Source organism: Acinonyx jubatus, chromosome A1 (assembly GCF_027475565.1).
Source record: "Acinonyx jubatus isolate Ajub_Pintada_27869175 chromosome A1, VMU_Ajub_asm_v1.0, whole genome shotgun sequence".
NCBI classification, from domain to species: Eukaryota; Metazoa; Chordata; class Mammalia; order Carnivora; family Felidae; genus Acinonyx; species Acinonyx jubatus.
Window position 1 is genome coordinate 43,252,019 of NC_069380.1, and position 23,819 is coordinate 43,275,837.

Here is a 23,819-nt window from a genome sequence, read left to right on the forward strand (position 1 = left end):
TCATGATCTCACGGTTTGAGAGCTTGAGCCATGCTTCTGATGAAATAAACAATAACAACAACAATAAAACCCACAAAATTTCATCCTAACAATGTTTCTCTTAGTGGCCTCATGAAAACCATATCCTAAAACATTGAAATCTGTTTTACATGATATAAAATCAGCATTTTTCTATTTTTCAAAATTTCTGTATTAATTTTAGAACTTTAATGAAATTCAGGTTTTTAATTTTTTTAACATCTGGCCTATTCTACAGTTTATCTGTTATAAAATTTAGCACAAATATCCCATATCTTTTGTTATGACATTTTCCATTCATTTTCTAATTACCATGCTCCAAAATGACCATGATTTCTGGGCCCTATGTTAATAAATAAAAGTGAACAGGGCACCTGGGTGGCTCATTCATTTGAGCATCTGACTTCATCTCAGGTCATGATCTCACAGTCTGTGGGTTCAAGCCTCATGTCAGTCTCTCTGCTGACAGCTCAGAGCCTGGAGCCTGCTTCAGATTCTGTGTCTCCCTCTCTCTCTTTGCCCTACCCCCACTCATGCTCTGTCTCTCTCTCTCTCTTAAAAAAGGAAAAAATGAATAAACTTCAAATTTTTTTTAAAAAAGTGAAAATTATGTCCTTAAACACTCCTATGATATTTAATATTCACTAATATTTACCACCTTACATATAGATAGCAAAAGATAGAAGACATAAAATGTCAATTAAATCATTTATTGCATTTTTTTCATTCCTGCAGTCTTTCAATGTATTTACTTCCTTCAATGAAGTGAAATTCTTCCTCCCACATCTTAATGATAATTACTGTAGGTCTTGATTATTCACAAATGGATTTTGTCACAGAATAAAGACAGTCACTGACTTACAATTGTTCCACTTACGATTTTTTGTCTTATGCCTATGCAAAAGCAATATACACTCAGTAAAAACAGAACTCAGAGTTCTATGATCTTTTTCTAGGCTAGTTGTATGTGGTAGGATACTCCCTGGTGATGCTGGGTAGCTGCACCCAGCTCTGCTGCCAGGTCGCAAGATCACAAGAGTGGACAACCCATACACTTAACAACTGTTCTGCACCCATGCAACTATTCTATTTTTCATTTTCAGTATAGTAGTCAACAAATCACGTGATATATTCAACATTTTATTCTAAAATCAGGTTTGCACTGGATGATTTTGCCCAAGTGTAGGCCAAAGTAAGTGTTCTCGGTGCATTTAAGGTAGGCTAGGCTAAACTGTGACAGTCAGTAGTTGGGTGTATTAAATGCATTTGACTTATGATATTCTCAATTTGCAATGGGTTTATTGGGTTTTGACCTCATCATAAGTCAAGGAAGATCTATATATTTTAATGGAAATAAACTAAAAATAGTTACAAACAATACAATACAAAGCAGCATGTGCAACAATGCTCAACAACACTCAAGTGCAACAACACTCAAGTGGTGTCAAGTTTGTGCATAAATTATTCTCAGGTAAGCTTCCTAAACCATGCTGTTGTGTTTTAATGATATACCGATGTTTCTTACATTCGCTCGGCAGGAGCAAGAGTGAAAAAAGAGAACAAACTAATAGTTACAAGAGGGGAGATGGTTGGGGGAAGGGGTTTAATAGATGACGGGGATTAAGGAGTGCACTTGTGATGAGCACCGAGTGTTTCATGGAAGTGTTGAATCACTATACTGTACACCTGAAGCTAATATTACATTCTATGTTAACTAACTGGAGTTTAAATGAAGACTTAAAAAAGAATTTTAAAAACATTTATAATTTTAACGCAACTGATATATAAATGAAGAAACTCAATTCAGAAGAATTAAGTAACTTTTTCAAAGTCATACAAACGTGGCTCATATTCTAATAACCTTGTTGAATTACACTTGTCAACACCCTACTATACAAGAAGAATTTTGCATGGTTATGGTAGTACAAAGATTAAGGGCATGCTGTTTGCTTTCTAGATCTAAGATTTAGGTAAAGGAGGCTTGTAATTTTAATACATTTAAATTGGATAAGAACTGTAATTGAGAGTTGTACCAGATAATTTTGGAGCACATGAAAGAAATGACATCTTCATGAAAGTTAGACTTAGAATGGAAAATTACTGAACAAAGGATATTCTATTTTATCTATATCTTTAATATTTTAATAATGTCTACAAAAGTTATGTTTTAAAGACAAAAATATATTGAATTAAATGAAATGAAAACACAGCATATTAAAATACGTAGGGCCACGCTAAAGCAGTGCTGAGATAAAAATTTATACCAACACTGTTTACCTCAGAGAAGAGGAAAATTTTTAGATAAATAACTCAATATCTCTTTTTAAGAAATTAGAAAAACAACAGCAAAATAAATCCAAAGCAAACATAAAGAAGCAAATAATAAGGACAAGAGAGAAAAAAACACATTTATATTGAAAATAAGAAAACATGGGCAAAAATTAATGAAACAAATAACTGTTTCCTCAAAAACAAAATCAACCAAAAATTGAAAAACATCTAGAAAGACTGAGAATGAATGAATGAATGAATGAATGAATGAATATGTCTGTGTATATAGATATCTGTGTACACGTGGATATACAGGTATACACACACACACATATATGTGCATATATACATATATACTGTTAAATGTCACTGGCTTCCTTTTGATTGCCACTGTTCTTAGGAAAACATTTAGCAGGAACTTTTCATAATGAACACACAATCACTATTTAACATTTCACTAAATATTCCTGAACTTCTTAAGAAATCCAACATTTTATAATTGTAGATATCAAACTAGGAATAAGGGATTCATATAATACAAATGTGTGATACACATTTATTGATGTTGATTATAAACTATTGCCATCTAATTAACCAAGATTCCCATTTTATGATACACTTACTTACAACATGTCTGAAATGCGATACTCCAAATCTTGCCCTAATATGAAATTACAACAAATAATATTTTATTTTTCTCTGATTATTGTATGTCTGGTAATAATTGGACCTATTATTTTAAATTTAATGTTCACCATACTGCTCTATATATGTAAACAATCATATGAAATTGCCAGACACTCTAAGGAATCCAGAATACACTCTGGGGATTTGTGTTGTTTATGTTTTTTAAATTTATGATTGGGAATTTATTTTATTCTGGTAACTGTTATAAACATTGGAAGCAGAAAAAATAGTAATTGTACAGGAAAACTAAACAAACAAACAAACAAACAGTTCATTTGGTACTTGCTGACAAACCTATGTATCTATAGGAAAATGGTCATATGAGAACTAAATATAATTCTCTATGAATGTCCAAAATATTCCATTTAAAATACTGAAGTAATGTATCTCTGATAAGGCTTATAAATGCTTATCAGAAAGATTCCTCCGACTCTGGGGACTTTTTGTTGCATTATTCTGACATTGTTTTCTAGAATCCCTGAGCTATAAATTTTAGTAAAATATTGTTAATTTATAAAATTTAATGTTGTGCTTTATAAGATGCATGCACTTGGAAGATATCACAATTTGGAACCTTTGGCTAGGCACAGACTTGCAAAAATCTTGTATAACAGTTTTCTTGAAAGATATCCATTATTATATCTGAAAAATTTTGCAAATATCAAAATCATCAATGGTTCCTAAGGAATTAACATATAAGAATCCTATAGATACGAAAGGACATACCATATATACATATAATTATATATATATTCCATATATATCATAAATATTATAATATCATATATACCCTATATCACAAATGCCATATATACCATAACTATTATATATAACATACACATCATAAATATCATATATGTTTTAATTACTGTTTTCAAAGTTACTAATCCCTAGTTTTATAATATCTAGTCTTTTTTAAATTTCAAATAGTGTTATTTTTTCTCTCTAGCATTATATTTTACTTTTGTAGAATGCATATTCATATGTTCTTTATGTTTTTCATGACTTTGCTTACCTTGGTCAAGTTTTACTCAAGTTTCTTGTCTATAAATAACATTGACATAATAACTCCTTTAATGTTCTTGTCCACTTATTCTATTATTTGTTTCATTTCTGGTTCAATTTCCATTCATTGATTTTTTTTCTTGCTTCGTTTAATTTTAGTTTTTCCTGATTCATTACAAACCTGATACTTTGGGGTGCTATGTCATACATTGTCAATTTTACCTTGTCGAGTGGTAGGCATTTTAATGTTTCTATAAATATACATGTGCTTCTGGGATAGGTAAAGGAAATTAAAATTACACATTTTATTGTTATGAAAAGGAAATAATTTTTATAGTTGTTCTTAGTTCTTGCAATAATATAACCAAATCTCAGGAAATAAAGGAAAAAATAAAAAGATAAATATGAGAAGCTCAAAAATCTTATAAACATACTGAGTTGAGCAGAAATTCAAATTTACGACTAGAGTTTAAGAGTAAATTTAAGACTATAGTTATAATTTTTAAAACACAATTCCACATAATGTTTATATCTTGAGAATTAGTTTAGGTAAGAGTGTCATTTCTTAAATTTTTGGAACAATTCTCATGTTTCATGTAGCCACAAATTTACTATTACTGTTGTTGTTGTTGTTGTTGTTGTTGTTAATATTGTTATGCTGATGTTGCTGTTGTTATCATTGAGTTCTTTCTTACTAGTGTATGTACATATCTTACCTTGTAAGCAGACTGTAAAAGTCTTTGGACACTGGATACATATCTAACATTTTTTTGGAAATTCATAGAAGAAAATATGTAGCCAAGTAAAGTTACTCTAAAGTTTATAAATTTAAAAGATCTGTGTGGCAAATACATCTTAATAATGTATATTGTTTTATATTTTGAATATACATTTTATTTGAACTCTAAGAAACATAATTTGGACTTCTGGTTCTGTGTATAGCAGAGTAAATTGTATTGGCTATAACTTGAGTTAGCAAGTCTAAACTGTAGTAAAATATACAAATAACTATTTAAGAACAACTCAACATAAGTAGAAACTACCTATCCTTAAATAAAGATAAACAAACTAGATATGTGTTACATTTAGCTATCTTTTAAGAATACGTCCCAGGTAGGGCCAAATAAAAAAGGAAGAAGGAAAATAGACACAGATGATCTTACTGAGATGCAGGAATAATGGTCAAAGTTTTTGAACCTATCAGATATAGTAGGAGTTGATGGGAAGTTCTAGAAATAAGGGAGTCACTAAGACTGGATTCCCAAAATCTACACAAACGTTTTCTTCAAATCCGTTTTGGACTCTAACAGTCCATCAGGTGACAAAAATCCAAGAGGTTCAGAAAAAAATAGCAGTTTAGAGATAATTTTTTTTTTAAGCTACAACCTCTGCTGGGGAAAAGAAAAAATAAACAAAAACCCTTGACGTTAAAATTTCATCAAAAGAGAGTAGTTTGTTACAAAAAAGAATCTGGTGTTTCAGATAGACAAAGTGGACTATCTTAGGAGTCAGCTCTGGACTAAAGGTTTTTCTGTAGGACAAAGGGCAGATATCTACAATATTTTTTTGTTGTTGTTGTTGTTGTTTTTTTGTAGAACCAAAACCAGGCCTCCACAAGGTCACAATAATCCTCTGGTAATTTATCTGTCCGAATAAAACCTAGCATTCCTTTATATAAGAGGCAACACTGATACATGGTGATTAACGTAAGAACAGTAATTGCCGTTGGTTGAGGAAAGGATAATGTTTGACTGGAAAAAAGAAGAAGGGGACTTTCTGTGGTAACAGAACTTTTTATATTTTGCTCTAAATTTGTACACATTTGTGAAAAATTTTCGAACTGTGCATTTAAAATCTCATCATCTTATATATGTAAATCAAACTTCAGTCAAATTTGTTATTAAATACAAGACGAATCCAAAGGCAAATTGAAGATTTCATATCCATTTAAGTTAAACGGATATGAAGCTTGCAGTTGTGTGTGTGTGTGTGTGTGTGTGTGTGTGTGTGTGTGTGAGTGAGTATGTGTGTGTTGAGCTAAAACTAGATAAAGACTGATTTGCCAGATCCAACCCACAGGAATCAGCAATCTTACCCAAGTTACATTTTACTAATAATTTCAAACTTTTAAAGAGTAAGTAAGCATAGGTAAAGCAGAGATGTCTGGCATATCTTAGATGTCCCATTCTGTTCTACACTTCACTTATTGCTCCCTGGTACAGAACAGTAGGTTCATCAGGTCCTAAATGAGGTCCTACATCACCTCATACAGCAGGGAGCATTCATGCTATGAAACCTCTCCTTTTTTTTTTTTTTTTTTTTTTTTTTTTTTTTTTTTTTTTTTCCACAGAGACTTGACTACTTATCTGACATTTGATGTGGAGTTAGGCATAAATCCATAGATTGCAGGGGTGTTCACACGAAATGATCATAAACCAGTAATATACTATTAACAGCATTACCAAGATAAATACTCTCCCCTAGCAAATACTGTTCACCTTGAAGTCCAGTTCTCATGCTTACAAAAATATTAGATGGGGCCATTTGCCTTCTCTTTCCTCTGTGAGTGCCTGGTCGCAGAACTGCAGATAAATGGAACACAGGTGAACAACATTATCCCCTTCCTTCCCAGGTTTTATAATAAAAGAAACTAACAATGCACTCCCCATTGTATTCATTTTTAATTTAGGTTGTAATGAACTTACAAAGCAATGCTTATTTATCTTTACTCAGTTTTAATGCTGGACAAATCCTTCACAATAGCTACAAAGAGATTCCTGAATAAACACTGACAAGTAGCATGTATAAAGTTGGGTCTCTGAAGATACCTTTGATGATAACAGTTTTGTCTAAGGGGATGTCCACAGAGTACCCTGTGGGCATGAGGTGATTGTAGTTATAAACTTTCACAAAACATTGATCTTTGACCTCTTGACGATTTTCTTCTTGTCCATGGCACTGTCACTTTGTGGGAATAGCAGTCCATTTCAGTCACAAGAGACAGCATGGCTATAGGGATGATCTGAGGTACCATCATCAATGTTCTTCACAATGGCTGCTTTGCATCCAGAGTAGCATTGGGCCAGGGCCAGGACCAGAACCAACATCTGGGGTGCCATGAACTTTAGTAGACACTTGAGCCTACAGCAGAATAGAAGAAATGACATTTCAACTCAAGATAAGGTCTTTAAAGGAGTGATTAAGGTAAAATGAAGTCTTTAAGGTGGACTCTAATCCACTATGACTTATGTCCTTTTAAGTAGAGGAAATGTGGAAAATATCTGAAACTTGTGCGCACAGAGGACGGACCATGTGAGGATACAGTGGGAAGGCGGCCAGCTGCAAGACAAAGAAACCAAGCCTGCTAACATCCTGACCTTGGACTTCTCACCTCCAGAATTATAAGAAATGAATTTCTTGTTGTTGAAGCCACCTAGTCCGTGGTACTTTGCTATGGCAGGCCTACAAGACTAGTAAACTTACCCAGTCTACTTCAGTCCTCAACGTGATTGGTAGACTAATTGTAAGTTTTATGGGCCACAGAAACAAAAAATTGATGCTTTAATTCATATTTAAAATGGGATTGCAGACATAGCTATTGAAAAAATATTTTTATTCTTTAGATTTTTTTTTCTATTTGTGTGTATGTGTGTGTGTATGTGTGTTTTAGGGTATGTACATGTTTGGGTGTTGAGGAAGGAGAAAAATGACTTTGGGTAAGAAGTATGTTAATGCCAAATAAAATATAAGTGTATCATTTCACCTAAAATACTGTCTTGAATATTAATAAATCCTATCATTCTCAGTGTACAAAACTGAATAAGTGCCAAAAATCAATCATTCAATAGGCATAAACAAAGAAAAAGTGAAGTAAATAATTAATAGCTTGTATGTCTTTCACCTCTAATTCAAAAATTGGTCAGATTGTTTATTAGTTCATTAAATTTTCATTTCAGTGAGACATCAAAGCCTTGCACTCTGTATGTTTTGAAGTATATATGTGTTTACAACTAAAAACTGAGAATACATTTTGACATCTCAGATTTTCTTGCAAAATGAGTAAATGAAGGGTCACACCATGAGTATGATCCTAACCAATAGCTTGAAATAATGTGGAAATCATAAGATTGTGATTTTAAATAACAATTAATTTCTAAGTGTCTCTTTTTACAAAATGAATTTTAAAGAGATATCAATTCTTTAATTTTGATTTGCAAGACCTCTGATAACTTTTACACTAACACTATATATCTCTATCATGCAAAGTTGTCAGAGGAATATAGCAAAGAAAATCAAATAGCAGTTCAGAGAACTTACTAGACTTTTCTGGGACACAGAAATGTTAAAGAAATCAGATATGCCAGAGGGACACATCACACTTTAAAATAAATTCTATTTAAGGAAGCCAACCTATATAGCAGTTTTCTGCTCTTTTTCTTTCTTTTCTTTACTTTTTTTTAAACCAATTTCTCACAAAGCCCTAGCATTTCAGTGTACTCTCAGACAAGATTTATTAGCACAGGATTTTAGTTACTTGTCTAAACTTCAAAATTCTATTTTGTAGGATACTAGAGGCTATTCATTAGCATACTGTGAAGCATGTCATAAATAATTTAAACTATAGTTGTCAAGATAAATGAAAAAAATCAATTTATGCTGTGCTACCCTTAATTTTTTATTGTGCATGGATTTGCTTGCTTACTAATCTACAAAATCTAGTAAATCACAGTCCCTGTCATTTTAGTGAATTAATCTGCATCATTTCAACTTGACTGATTATGTCTAAGGAATTCCATCAAGAATCTTAGACTGTTATTCAAATATTGTTTTTAAAATGAATGTAAATACTTTCTCAAGTGATGTTCAGGAAACTCCAGGAAGTAATGAAGCAAAAATATTCCAACAGATTAGTATAAGTTATTTTTCATCGTTCAGAAAATTTTAGAATAACAAACTTAGGGCAAAACATGGAAAAGAGAACATCAAATTGACTCAAAATATATTAACCGGGGAAAAAAACCAGGAAAGCCATCTATTTTTACTGTGAGGATTAGCAAGTTTCAGAGATAATCTAGACTCCAAAAATACAAATTAGAGATTTTTTTTTTTTTTTTTTTAAGATTCCAGCTTAGTGCTTAAAGTGAAGAACCAATAAAAAAGGTCTGGAATTCATTTTAGTTATGTAAGTTACTCAAGAAGTAGCCTTGAGTTAATTTTTTTAACTTGTCTTTTAAAGAAAAGTTATTCCTTATCTGTGATTTCTTGGCATGATCCTTTGTCACATGGGATTCTTTGATGTTAAATTTACACTTGGCATCCATTTTAGGATCAATCTCAGTCAATTTGAATCTTTTCAGTCTATCACTTATACTGACTGAGGGACTTTTGGTTTTAAGGATCCTCTGCTATGAAATTTGTCGCTAGAAGTGGTAAAACATTTTTACGACTGTCTTTGGGTCAGAATTCTATGCTTAAATATATTTCAGCCAATGTGAATGATATCATAATCTCATGAATAAGACATTGTTTGGAATCTATGGTGCTCTGTATGAATTGAACACCCCTATTCAACATAATAGTAATTCATTTCCTTTTTTTTTTTTTCTTTATACAGATTCATGAAGTAGAGTTTTCAGGCTGTGATAGTTACCTCAGAGTAGTTTGAATCTCTGCCAAACTACAATTTTCTGCTTTGTAAATATCCTATAAAATCATACGCTCGAATTTCATAGAAAGCCAATTTAGACTGACTAAAGATACATTTTGGTGAATAAGATAAACAATAAATAAAATAAATAATAAGCACAATACAATTTAATACAAGCTTGGTTGAGTATGTGCATTTAAGCTGTTATTCATTGTGCTAGAGAAATAAGTATAACAGAAAACATATAAAAGCTTCAAAAAATTAGCTGGGCAGTTTCTGGTTCTGCATGTAAGTAAGGAGCATGGAAGTCACCAGTTAATCCTAACAAAATATAAAAAGCTAAGCAGACTGAAAAATCAAAAACTCTTCTTGGATAAGAGAGATAAAGACTCAAAGGAAACCCTGTCCCCTAAATTAGGAAGAAAGGCAAATGCAGGGAGTCTGCTTACTTCATCAGAGGCCCATGAGTAGAACCTCATTGAAAAGAGTGCTGGGGTCAGAAAACCTGCATCCTTGTAATTGGCAAATTGCTGGAGGCTCAGTGTGAACACCTTGGAGAGTTAAAAATCCAGGGAGCCACAGTCAAGGGGAATCCTCTACACTTTTAATGAGTTTTACTTCCTGAGTCCCCCAGATTCTCACAGCAAATGTAAGAGAGAGATCCCTTCATGCATCAGGCAGCAGAAGGGGGAAAATACCTGTAAATGCACCAGAGTACTCTGTTCTTGTCAAGGCCTGCCTTCAGGATAAACTAGCTAACAAGGGCCTAACTTGCTTGAGTATCAGAGCCTAAGCAACCTGGGGAAGGGAAATATTCAACTCCATCCCACTCTAGTCATTCTGTCCCACCTAAGTGGGAAGAGGGGATAAAAAACAAACTGAGAAACAGACACTCACTAAAAAGACTGAGAACTAATTAAAGGTTTACAGAACACCTCTCCTCCCCACATCTCACCACCACATTACTAAAGACCTATTTACAGCAGTTCCTTATGCTCAGTACATCATGTCTGCCAATAAAGAAAAAATTAAAATGCATACTGAAAGGCAAAAAACACAATATGAAGAAATAAAGCAAGCATCAGAACCTGGTATGTTCAGGATGTTGGAATTATTAAACCAGGAATTTAAAACAACTATGCTTAATAGGCTAAGGACTTTAATTGAAAAAGCAGGATGCAATGCCAGATGGGCAATATAAGCAAAGAGATGGAAGTCCTAAAAGAATTTTTTTTAAATGCTAGAAATAAAAAGCAAAACAAAACAAAACAACCCACTGTAACCAAAATGAATAGTGCTTTTGATGGCCCTATTGGAAGACCAGATACAGTTGAAAAAAGAACTTCTGAGCTTGAGGGTATATTCATAGAAACCTCTAAAACTGGAAAGCAAAGAGAACAAACACTGAAAAAAATAGCATAGGATATCCAAGGACTATTAATGTCAGACCAAACCACAGATCCAGGAAGCTCAGAGAACACCAAGTAGGAAAAATGCAAAAAGAAAAAAACAAAACAAAACAAAAAAACCCTGCACCTAGGCATATCATTTTCAAACCACAGAAAAGAAAAAATAAAGAAAAGATGCTTTCTTTTTTTTTTTTTTTTCATTTTGCAGGGGAAAAAAAAATGGAAGGAGCCAGAAGAAAACAAAACAAAACAAAACAAACACTTTACCTATGGAGGAAAAAAAAATGAGCATTATATCTGACATCTCCTCAGAAAACATGAAAGCATGTGAACAAGAAGAGAGTGGAGTAGTAAAACAGTTGACCAAAAAAACCCATCAACCTAGAACTTTTCTTCATGAGAAATCATCCTTCAAAGGTAAATGAGAATTACTTTCTCAAGAAGAAAAAATTGAGGAAATTTGTTGCCAGTAGAAAAATTAAATATTTCTTGCAAGAAATACTAAGTTCTTTAGGGAGAAGGAAAATGCTATGTGAGAAACTAAGATCTACTTAACGAAAGGAAGAGCAGCTAAGGAGTAAGTGAAGATAAGACAAAAACTTATTTTTCCTACTCTTGCTTGTCTATCAGATAAAAGTTGCTCAGAATAATGATAGCAATAATGCATTCATTTATCTATGCTTAAAGAGAAGTAAAATAAATGACAACAATGATAAAAATGCTAGGGTAGGCGGTTAGCTAGTTGTGAGCAGGGAACAGGTGAGGAAGGGCAGAAACCAAGTTTCAGATAGCAGGGAGAGATGCCCAGGAACACGTATGCACTCTCCCCTATGACCACTGCCCTAGAGTAAAATATAGCTTCCTTATAATACAATTACACCGGGGTTTGCCTCCCCCCACCCCCGACCCCCGCAAGGCGTGGCTGCCATGACAGTTCTGACAAGGACCATATAGGGTCAAAAACTCCCCCTCCTGACAGGTGGGAGAGGTTCCTCAGATGATTGGCTGCAACATTAGTCAGGAACCGCCCTACCTAAGACCCATAACACATTAAAAGAAAAAGAAAAGACTACCCCGACCCCAATTGTAGCTGCCAACTGGGCCTGCCTGCTCTCCCATCTTGACAGTGTCATTTCTTTCTCTTTTTAAACTTTCTAATAAACTCTTGTTTGTTTTAGTTTGGCTCTTCACTCTTTCAAGGCCAAACTCAGGAACCAAGGTAGGCGCAGAGGCCAAGGGACCTGCCACTACCACAATTGATGGAAGGGGGAAATTAGGATTACTTTGTCATTCTAAACTACAGACACTACTTATAAAGTTGTATAGTTCTATTTGAAAGAAAATTTGGATTAGTTGTAAATGTATATTGCAAACTCCAGGTAAACTTTTTCTTCAGACTGAATCCTATCTATTGTTGTATCATCCAGTTTACCAACTTTTTGCTCAGTCATCTTTATTCTGCGATTAACCCAATTCAGTGCCTTTTATGTTAATTGTTCAATGTGTATTTATTTTTTAGAGATAGTGTGAGTGGGGGAGGGGCAGAGAGCAGGAGATACAGAATCTGAAGCAGCTCCAGGCTCCATCGGAGCTGGCAGCAGAGTCTGTCCGGGGGCTCAAACTCAGGGACCTGTGAGATCATGGCCTGAGCTGAAGTGGACCACTTAACCGACTGAGCTACCCAGGCGCCCCTATTCAGTGTCTTTTAAATGTCAAATGCTTTTATTTCTCGGTTCCATTATTTCATGTTGGTCCTTTTTCATATTTTATATTTTTTTCTGATGAGACTTCTGTTTTTTCATTATTTATGAACGTTTTGCTTCTATGTCATTCAGCATGGTTATAATAGTTTGGAGTTCTTAAGTGCCAATTCAACATAAGGATCATCTCAAAGTCAGCCTCATTGACTCTTTTTCTTTGGAATACAAAAATTGTAATCTTCATTGTATCTTGGGCATTATGAATGTTGTAAGAAATGCTGAAATCTATTATGTTCTTTTTATGTTTTAATGAAACAATTGACTTCTTTGGACACAAACAACAAAATCTGTCTCTTGAGCTTCAGTTCAAATCTGGTGAGTCTGTCCCATACTTGAGTGGTTCAGGTATAAATCATCTATTTTTTTTTCCAAATAATACATGAACATTTGATATCCCCTTCTCTGGCTCTCTGCTTTCTAGGGTTCCCTCCTCACTCTCCAACAACCCTGGGCAATTCAGAATCACATCTTTAGTTCTTGAACACAGAACAAGAGCAGATTCTCTAGAGATTTCTAATTACCACATGCCATACTGGTAGGACTTGGCCTTCTGGCGAAACATCTGTGAAAAATGGAAACTCAGATTTGGTTATTACATTCTTCCAACTTGATTACTATTCAAAACTGTCTACTGTTGTTTTATCTCTAGTAACTTGGAATTTGTTTATTGTGTTTACTTGATGGTTTATAGTTCCTGAGGGATTGTCATTGTGATTGGAGTTTTCTTGGCTATATAGGAATGGGGGAACATTGTCATCTTTCACTTTTCTGCTTAAAATCCATTCTATCAATTATTATAATTAAACATAATCCCATTTTTAAAACTTTATTCACCCTAGGTCTACTTCTGAATCCCTAGTCTAATACATCTTTATCCCTTTTTTTACACTACAAGGCTGGCTTTTATCTTTTATCAAGCAAGTCCTAAAAACAATTTTGAAAACTTCCAGTGGCTTATTAGTAAATTTATTTTTAAAAACTTCTTATTGTTAGTCACTTAATAATTGGCCCTTTGCACACCTATCTCTATAATTTCATCTTAGATAAACTTTCTGTCACTCAGTTGGATATACAGAAAACTATATGATGTTTGTACTTCTTGGAAAACATTGAATCTCATAAATAGCTGATATTGTGTATCTTATCTGCCAGCTATATGATGAAGTTAAGTTGGCTCATACAGAGTTAATAAATGAGATCATTCTTGAATATATTAAATTTGAATTAATACTTTCTCTCTACATCAAGTAATTATGAAATTTGGGGTAAATTTAAATAAGCAAATGATCTCTTAAACATAATTTTCCTTAATTAAATCCGTAAAGGAAATAACACTTTGAAAGACAACATTTTTTTAAATATGTTCTTTAAACAAAGCTTTAGCATTGAACTCTCAATTCTAGGACTAAGAATGAAATAGCAATTATTTCATTAATAAAAAAAAGAAAATTTGCATAGGGATTGTACATCATCTTGTGGCATGACAGAATGTCTAAAATAGGAAAACAGACAGGAGTCTAAAGGAGAGAGCAATATAATCTAGATTTAAAATACCATGATTTCTCTAAAACTATTTATTCTGTGTATTTCTGAACTAATATTTCAGTTTTAACAGCTAAAACTTCTATTGTTTTCTGAAACATGATGTCTAAATGCCAAAACCTTTAGATTTATCAACCTGAATTATCTTCTACATCTACTCTGTCTAATGAATGTGTATACACTCTTTAATATGCATCTAATCTCAACACTCCTTTCTACTAAAAATGCCTCTGTTTAACTGCTAGGCCAGACAGTTTCCTAAAATACCAAAAACGCTAGACCAGTGATTTGGCATTGAAGCTGTAATAAAAAAAAAATTAAATAAAATAACCAAAATATATAATGAAGTTTGTTATTAAAGTTTTCAAATTTAAACTATTTAATTTTGTTGTTGATTTGCTATCTCTAGGCTATACTTGATTAATTCTGAATAGAGAGTCTTAAAATATTTATTTTGGAAGGATCTTAGCAGTATATGTATAGTTCAACTCACATTTTCTTTCCAAAATATTTGGATGATTATAAAAGAATGTGAAATATAAATTTACAAAAGAGGAATTCCAGGAGGCCAATATATATGAAAACAAATCCAAACTTACTGCTTAGCAGTGGAGTGAAAATGAAAGGGGAAAAATGAAACTCAAGTGTTCTCCTTAAAAACTGTAAATAATTTAAGAAAATTGCTACATTAGTATAAAAGAGATGTTTGCAGGCCATTCAGGTAATTGTACACTGTAAGTTGTAAATGTGTTAAAACAATTAAGCAACTATATGTTATAATGTACATGATATCAAAGTTTATGATACCTCTCTGCTTTATATATGTATCTGACACATACATGATATGTGTAACACATGTGTGTATATAAGATAGAGGTTTTTGAGAATGTGTTCCATAATAATATAACCATATGGCCAAAACAGTATTTTATATAAAGGGAAATTATAACGTAAAGAATATATAATTTGATTAATCATGGTAAAATTACATGACAGATTGTAGTAAGCTTTCAAAAATGATAGTTTTGAAGAATATATAACATCATAGAACTATGCTCATAATATATTGTTAAGTAATTAAAAACTGGTTGGAAAATGTTGCAAAATAATAGTAGTAGTTATTTATGTATGTATAGTATTTAAATGTCACTTTCTGATTTTTATATACTAAATATGCATTATTTATTATCAAAGAAAAATAAAGTAACCATTTATAAATGATACATTGGGCAGGTGGAATTATTGCATAGGTAATTTAACCTCGACTGATACATAATTAGTTAGAAATTCTAGCCTAGAAATAAAAAGTGAAATTCTATAAAGCATATATATAAAGGTATTATTTCCCTAGGATACTTAACATTTGGCGTATTTATTTTGCACTAGGAATATAGTTAGAAAAAATGTTAGTGTGAAAAATATTGGATATGTAATTCCATATTAACTCATAGATATTTATTACTATTATATTCAGAAACCCCATTGTGAATTAACCTTAGGAAACAAAATATAAACAGCTCTATTTAATAGCAGGGAAGTCATCTCACAGATGCATGTGGAAAACATGCAGATTTTATCTGAGTATCTACAATTTATGAATTAGTCAGCTCTTACTATGTTTTATACACTTATGTAGTCAATGGATATACAGTGGTGGAAAGGAGACCTATAGTTCTTCCTCTCAAGAAGCTTAATTTAGAGGGATATTTAGACAATAAAAAAACAAATATACTTAATATATTCCATATTGCTAAAGGTGCCATAAAATAATAAACCAGAATAAGGGCATACAAAATGACATGCATAGGTAGGGTGGGGTTCTATACCTACACACAAGGAATTGTGGGGGGCATAATATTAGATAGGGTACTCAAGGATGGCTCCTTTGAGGGTTTGATAATTGTTGAAAATAAGATGGAAATACTTGTCTTAATTTTCAATGACCAGTAAAGTGATGGAAATTTTTGCTAATGAAAGACAAAATAAGTACAATAAACACTTACTGGTGCAGGAGAAGAAGAGGAGTCTCACCGCAGACTTTAGTACAAAACAACTTTTAAGTTGGGAAAGTATAGTTATTGAGTTAGTTGGTGAAAATTTCTTGAATGTTCTTTCCAGGAGGAGTCTTCTTGGACACTTTCCTTTATGTACCTTGGCTTCACACTCAAAACTATCCCTATTCTTCATTCCACATTATTTGTTGTGGCCTGTCCCAAAAAAGATGTTGGCAAGAATGCTTTCTCAGTGTTCAGGTTTTATTAATTCTCTACGTTTTTGACAGATGACGAGGATTTTTATTTCTGGTTGTATGATTGCTTGAAAAATGTGGTTGGCTCCTAATATTCTTGTTTATTGTCCGTTCTGTGTGCCAAGCAACCAAAGGCAAAGGTTTTATCTGAACATAAGTTTCAGTCTTTCTGTTACTTCTTTGTTTCTTTTTCCCCGTGCTGTTTTCCTCAATTTAATGACATTTTTCAAAGCCATCTGGAAGGCCACATTCTTAATCTGAAGTTTGATACAAGGCTGCTTTACTTCATCCAACTGAGGTATTTTATAAAGTTTTCACTTTCCAAGCCTTTTTTTTTTTTTTTCAATTTTGTTGCTCTACTGGTTATTATTATAATTTCCTCTTTGGGGTCTAGAACCAGAAAGATTTTCAACATGAAATGCTTTGATCTTTATACTATCTCTCTTCATCTCTGCACTTAAAAACAAACAAACAAGCAAACAAATGAAAAACAATATTCTTTCTTGAACTATTTATTAAAATACCTTGCCTGAAGATTCCAATAATAGCCAAACACATTAACAAGGTAATCCTTTCAAGGATGGAAGGAAATCCAAGAAATCCAATCCTTCCAAGAAATCCTTCCATTTCTCTTAGAGATACAGCCTCAGTAAACACGTCATTTGCCTTGAAAATAATCACAGAAGAGAGATAGTTTTACCAATGTTTTCTCACATAAGAAGCCTCTCTGCCCTTCCATCCAGAAATATCTATCTCCTTGCCCTCTCCCTCCAGAATACTAAACCAGTGGCCAAAGAGGATCTGCAATGTTTGCTATCAGTTTCTCTATTACTAAGGCTACACTAGTCCTTTCACATATACATTTTAAAACCTCAGTGGCTTAATCCCTGGAGTTATAAATAGGATTAATGCCATTGTAAGAGTCATGAAAGAGCTTGCTTCCTTTTTCTGCTCTCTAACATGTGAGGATACAAGTGTATGGTCTACAACCTGGACAAGGATCCTCACTGGAACTCAACCATTCTGGCACCCTGATTTTAAATTCCAAACCTCTAGAACTATGAGAAATATATTTCTATTGTTTATAGGCCACCCATGTATGGCATTCTGTTACAGCAGCCTGAATGAAGACAGCAAGACAGACATTGACTTAAAAAGGCAATAAAACACCACTGGAAATGATAAACTAGAAGTAGAAAATGGTTTACAAGAACACTTATTGGAACTTGATGAGTCATTTTTTTTTTTTATACGGATACATGAAAAAAAAATGCTATCTTCAAGCATTCCAAGCTGGTATCAAAGAATGGTGTTTTGCTTATGGCTAGAGCTTTTCTTTTTCTGAGTGAGTTAAGCCAAATGGTTTGCCCCCATTGTCTAACTCCTTTCACCTAGAGAACTCAGTGTATTTATCTAAAAATAAAAGGTTTACAGTTGTTTCCAAAATTTTTTTCAGATTCTCCCTGTGATGTATAAAGCCAGAAAGAGCATGAATACCATTCTAACAATAAGAAAAAGCTGGATCAATTACAAAATCATATAAGTTTTCATGAATCCATCAGAGAATTGAGGTTATTGCACAAACAAGTAGCTTGATACCTGAGACAATATGAGTTAATTTCCCATGGGAAGGTTTGATGTGAGCACTGACCCACAGTGGCAGAGAAGAGGAAGAAGAGACATGGATACCATACAAGTATGTATAAGTTGTAAGAATTCATCTACATTTTTTAACAAATGGTTAAAAGCTGAGAATATGCTGGCTGTGTGTATAGGAACCTTGGGAGTTGCAGATAGAGTGGAGTTTGCATGCACTCACTGGCTCCTCTGCTTGGCTATCGACCATGTGTATTCATTGGGGAATTTGGAGACAGGAATAGAGAAGTATCTAATCTCTGTGGTGGCTTTTCCTGCACATACATAGAGGCCTGATTTAGCACAAAATATGGGTGAATTTCAAGGAGAGATGGGATGTGAGCACTGACCTACAGTGGCAGAAAAGAGGAGGTAGAGATGTGGAAACCATGCAAGTAGGCAGTAAGTTGTAATAATTCATCTAAATTTTATAACAAATGAACATTGGTTTACAAATGTCTGTTTGAGTCACTGCTTTGGTAACTTCTTCTAGATAGATGTAGGAGTGGTATTGCTGTATATATAGTATTCCCATGTTTAACATCTTGAGAAACCTGCACCACTTAACATTCCATAAGTAATGTAAAAGGGTTCCAATTTTTCCATATCCTTGATAACACTTGTTACTTTCCACTTTTTTTTTCTTTTTAATTATAGTGATCATAGTATGTGTAAAGTGATTATTTCCTGGTTTTAATTTGCATTTCTCTGATGACTAATGCTATTGAGCATGTTTTCATGTGGTCATTGGCTATTCATAAACCTTTTTTTTTTTAATGTTTACTTATTTTTGAGAGAGAGAATGCTCGCATGCATGCGCGAGTGGGGGAGGAGCAGAGAGAGAGGAGGACAGAGGATCTGAAGTGGGCTCTGTGCTAACAGCAGAGAGCTGGACATGGGGCTCAAACCAACAAACCATGAGATCATGACCTGAGCCAAAATCAAGAGTTGACTGCTTAACCAACTGAGCCACTCAGGTGACCCTATTGGTAAACCTTCTTTAGAGAAATGTTCATTTGAATCATTTGCCTTTTTTTGAAACGGAATATTTCACTCTTATTAACCATAGAGTAAGAATTGCCGGAGAAACTTGTATCTCCTATTTCTTTTTCTTTATTTTCTAATTTTCCCTTTCTTTGCCCTCTAACTTGTCTTAGTCACCTAATTTTTGTTTATACAGTGGGTAATGGCGCAATTTCACAGCTCACTGAAAGAAAAATGTGTGCATGTATACATACATTTATTACAAATTTTAATGATATATGTGAAGTAGAGTGCAAATATACAACTTTGGCAATTCTCTTTATTCTAAATTCTTAGAGACAATCAGTTCTCAAGAAGGCTTTTAAAATGTTTTGCCAAACCTTTTGTATCCATGGATGTAATTGACTGATGCGAATAGTTTTAACATGAAATTTGATTGATAATTTTGTTTAAATTGATGATTAAGCAAAGCAATGATGACTTATATTGGAAATTCAAAAGTCTGTCAATGATGTGTATGATTTACTTGCTGAAACAGGTGATAGTTTTATAGTAAGAGAATATTACTCCATATTGTTGTTCTAACCATAATAAAACAGCTACAGACATGGCATACACAACATTTTCAATCACTTTTATATATCTAAAAAATTAACAGAACAATAAATTCAACCCTGATTGGTAGCTATTGTCCAGGTTCATGATGCAAACAGTCACATGAGACTTTTTCAAGCTATCAATTTAACTCCACTTGCAGGTAAGAAAAAAAAAATGCAAGGCAGCAGCTACTTATTATTTTCATTATACAGCTAGAATAGGTATAACCTCAAGACAAGGGACATTAGTAGAATGTAGTAGAAGAATTAGAAAGTTGAGATGCCTTGGTGGTTCAGTGGTTTGAGCATATGATTCTTGATATCATCTCAGGTCACGATCTCACAGTCCTGAGATTGAGACCCACATCAGGCTCTGGGCTGGGCCTGGAGTCCGCTTGGGATTCTCTGTCTCCCTCTCTCTCTGCTCCTCCCCCAAGCTCTCTCTCTCTCTCTCTTTCTCTCTCCAAAATAAATAAACATTAAAAAAAAGAAGAATGAGAAAGTAATGAGATTCAAGTTTTTATTATCTTTGTCTTTAGCATAATTTAATCAGTATAAAATAGATTTAATCATGGCTGTGTTTAACGAGTGGATCTAGACAGCTGGTATGATTTGGCTTCTTCACAGAATTATTTGTATATCAGTACCTAATATCACTGTCTGATCTTTATTGCTAAACAAGTGACTATGTGACACAGAACTGAAAATACATCTGGTTTCACAAATCCTCTCTTATTTGCATGCTTCTCTGTTTATTTTTTTCAAATGTAAGATTTCCCTAAGATGATGTGAACGTGTACAGTCTATCTTTTCCACTGTTCTTAGTACAAAAAGTACATTGGGAATTTCAATAATTCTTCTGGAACCATTTCTTTTGAAGACAAAATTTTGATTTATTTAACTGATTGTTTTGGATTTATTACAGTAGTGAATTATGTGTTAAGAAAGGAAAACAAACATAATCTCTTAGAGAAGAAACATCTAAGTGCGTCTATACCCCACACAGTGTTACTCAGTGAATATTCTTGCAAGAGTGAGTTAAACCATGTAGTCCTAGATGTTTGTTCTGAATTTCCAATAATAAAAAGAAAACACCCAACTTCAATTGTCAATTAGAACTTTAGATTTGAAATAAAGAAAATAAATGACACAAAGAACAAAAACTAAACAACAAAAGCAAAAACAAAACAAAAAACCATTAGGCATCTGGTAAATTAAATTAAAAAAAAATCTTTATATAGTGTATGCCATTCCCAATCAAATTTCATTCTAATTCACTACTTTTTGTAGTTAAAAAATATCTTTAGATACATTCCACATCACCTTTTTTTGTTATGTTATTTTATTCCCAGGAAATTTGTGTATATAAAAAAAAACATAGATTTATTTTTCTCATAAGAATCACCATAATAACAGGGATGGTACACTATATTTTAAAATAATGTGTCATCTCAATGCTGCAGGGAGTCCTTGAACACATGCTGTCCATATGCCCAATGAATTTACCCTGTGCAAATTCTCCTAAATGACTAACTGACTAAATAAATTCTCTCAAGACACATCCCATCATAATGCTTGATCAGCTATGGTTCATTTATTGTTATATAATTGCAAAGGATGTTTATCCTTTCTTGCCCTTTCATGCTGCACAAGCTGTTGTAATGTTCTGGGTCACAGATAGGATGAAACTGTGACTAAGCTCTTTTGTGAGTATTCTATAATTTGATACTTTGCAAAAACCCAAGCAGATAAAATGATGTGTCTCCTATTTTGTAAATCTTAATGCTGAAACATAAGTATAGTAAAATAAAATTATAAAAAGTGGTTTAAATTTGTCAAAATGCCATAAGTGATCTTCTCTTCTTCATGTTGGTATACTTAAAATTGCAATGAATTAAAGAGGTGAAAGTACTTTAGAAACCTTCAACATATTACCCTTGTTTCAGAACTGGAAAAGTTGAGGATTTGGAGATATGAACAGATTGATGACATTACATAGATTGTAAACATATTACAACTGAATGCCAGATCCTCAAATCAAAACTCTTGAGGTGCTTCATCCGACAGAAAAATAAATAAATAAACAAATAAATAAAGCCTCTTTGATAAAATTCAGAGTGAAAAATGTATTTATGTCTGTTTAAAATTTTAGAGACAAAGACTGTAAATCATGATTCCTAAAGCTTTCAATTGTTTTCCGTATTTATTGGTACAATCCAAAGATGATTCAGTTTTTATTTTGAGAGATTGCTATCAGCCATATAGTAAACACCTTGGACGCAAGCAAGTTTTAGTCCCTATTCAAGTGAAGGACAGCTAACTCTCCTACCACATTTGATGCCTTCTTATAAGGTGTAAGGAGATGTGAACTTGAAGCTTTAGAGTTTAGGACAGTCTTTGGTCATATTCATCAATAGATAGAGCTATTGTCTAAGTATAGTCTCATCAAAGAAGAGTGCAAATAAGGTATATTTTTCCCTAATAAATGTTAAATTTATGCTGTATAAAATATTCTCACTTAAAATTTGCAGCTAGTTTCATAACTTTCAGTTTACATGTTTTAAATTAAAAGCCCATCTTTTATCACCGCATTACATATTTTCTTCTCATTCTTCGTACAATGGAAAGATATTATCTCCAGGGACTTGAATTGAGAAAGGTGTCTGACTTCCTATTTTACTCTTCTTCTTACTTACTCTGGCTCTTTGATGTAGAGATAAGTGGTATATTTTGATTCAGACATGCCTCCTCTTTTCTTTTTAAAGCTCTTACTATTTTTCTGAGAAGCTTGGAAAAGAAGAAAAAAGAGTAAAAAATAGGGCAAACATTGATTTGATAAGCTTTCCATAGCTATAGATACTTGTGGTTGGTTATTCCCGACATTCTGGCTTAGCTTGGCCATCTATTTCACTCTGGATAACAGGCACCTATATATATATGTGTTGGTTCTCAGGTAGAGTTCATGTATTTGTTACTCAGGAACCCTGTAGGGCTTTCAAGTAGCATCTAATGTTGGGCATTTGTCACCAACAGACTTTTTCCTCTACATCAGATTATGGCACAAGAAGTTATTTTCCAGAATTTCTTTCTGGTAGAATTCCCTCTCCCAGTGGGTCCCATATTTGAATTACCAATACCACTGGAGATCAGGCGCTTCCCAGTGGGGAGGACATATCTTTGCCATGCCAGTTGGTAAGATTGCAGGACACTTTACTGTCAGGAAAAACTCCACCACCACCATTCACAGCAACAATTCTCTAATTTTCTTCCCCCCTTATTCATGTAGACCTGGGCCACGTGATGCAGTTCATTAAATCCACTGCTTAATCAACCTTTGATAGGTGAATGAGATATCACTCTCCTCTTTTCATATATTGCAAGTGACCGTCTTTAAGTCCTTACTGGGGTGGAGGGGAATTCTGCATCACAAACATCTTGATGACTCACTTCTGTCCTTTTACCCACTGTTTTGTGTATCACATCAATTTCAATAACTCCTTATGAATTGATACATATACATTATATACTTATGCTTTTTTTGTCATCTACATTGTTAGCATATTTTTTTACTTCTTATTTTATGGTATTACATACCAAACAAATATTAAATGTGTATCATTAAAATTTTAATGTTTTCTTTTGGTTTTTAATATAGAGTCACTCTACTCTCAGTATCAGACTAAGAAACATTTAATTGTTTCCTTTAGTAGGAATTGATTTATTTATTGGTTCATAAGTTTGAGGCACGAATATCAATAACTAATTTATATTTTTATCTTACTTTTAACACTAGAAGTTATTTTAATTTTTTTAACTCTTGTTCGATCCTTCTATCTACTTGTAGTTATCCCAATATATTTATTTAAGCCATCACCTTCACTACATAAAATTTTAATAACTAATTTTAATAACTAAGAGCATTTTTGCTACCCCCAACTCAAACGTGAGGATAATATTTATGAATAATTTGTAATATTATTTTTATGCTATTGACAAATTAGGCATCCAAAATATGTC

The 23,819-nt window shown here is 33.1% G+C and overlaps 1 long non-coding RNA gene across 1 annotated transcript in view; it reads left to right on the forward strand.

Annotated features, from left to right (window-relative positions):
• Positions 1-18,283, forward strand: part of LOC128314345 (uncharacterized) — a 94,888-nt gene extending 76,605 nt beyond the window's left edge. The window contains exon 2 of the long non-coding RNA XR_008295878.1: positions 18,044-18,283. This is a non-coding gene — a long non-coding RNA (uncharacterized LOC128314345). The remainder of the gene's footprint in view (positions 1-18,043) is intronic.
• Positions 18,284-23,819: the final 5,536 nt, after the last annotated feature.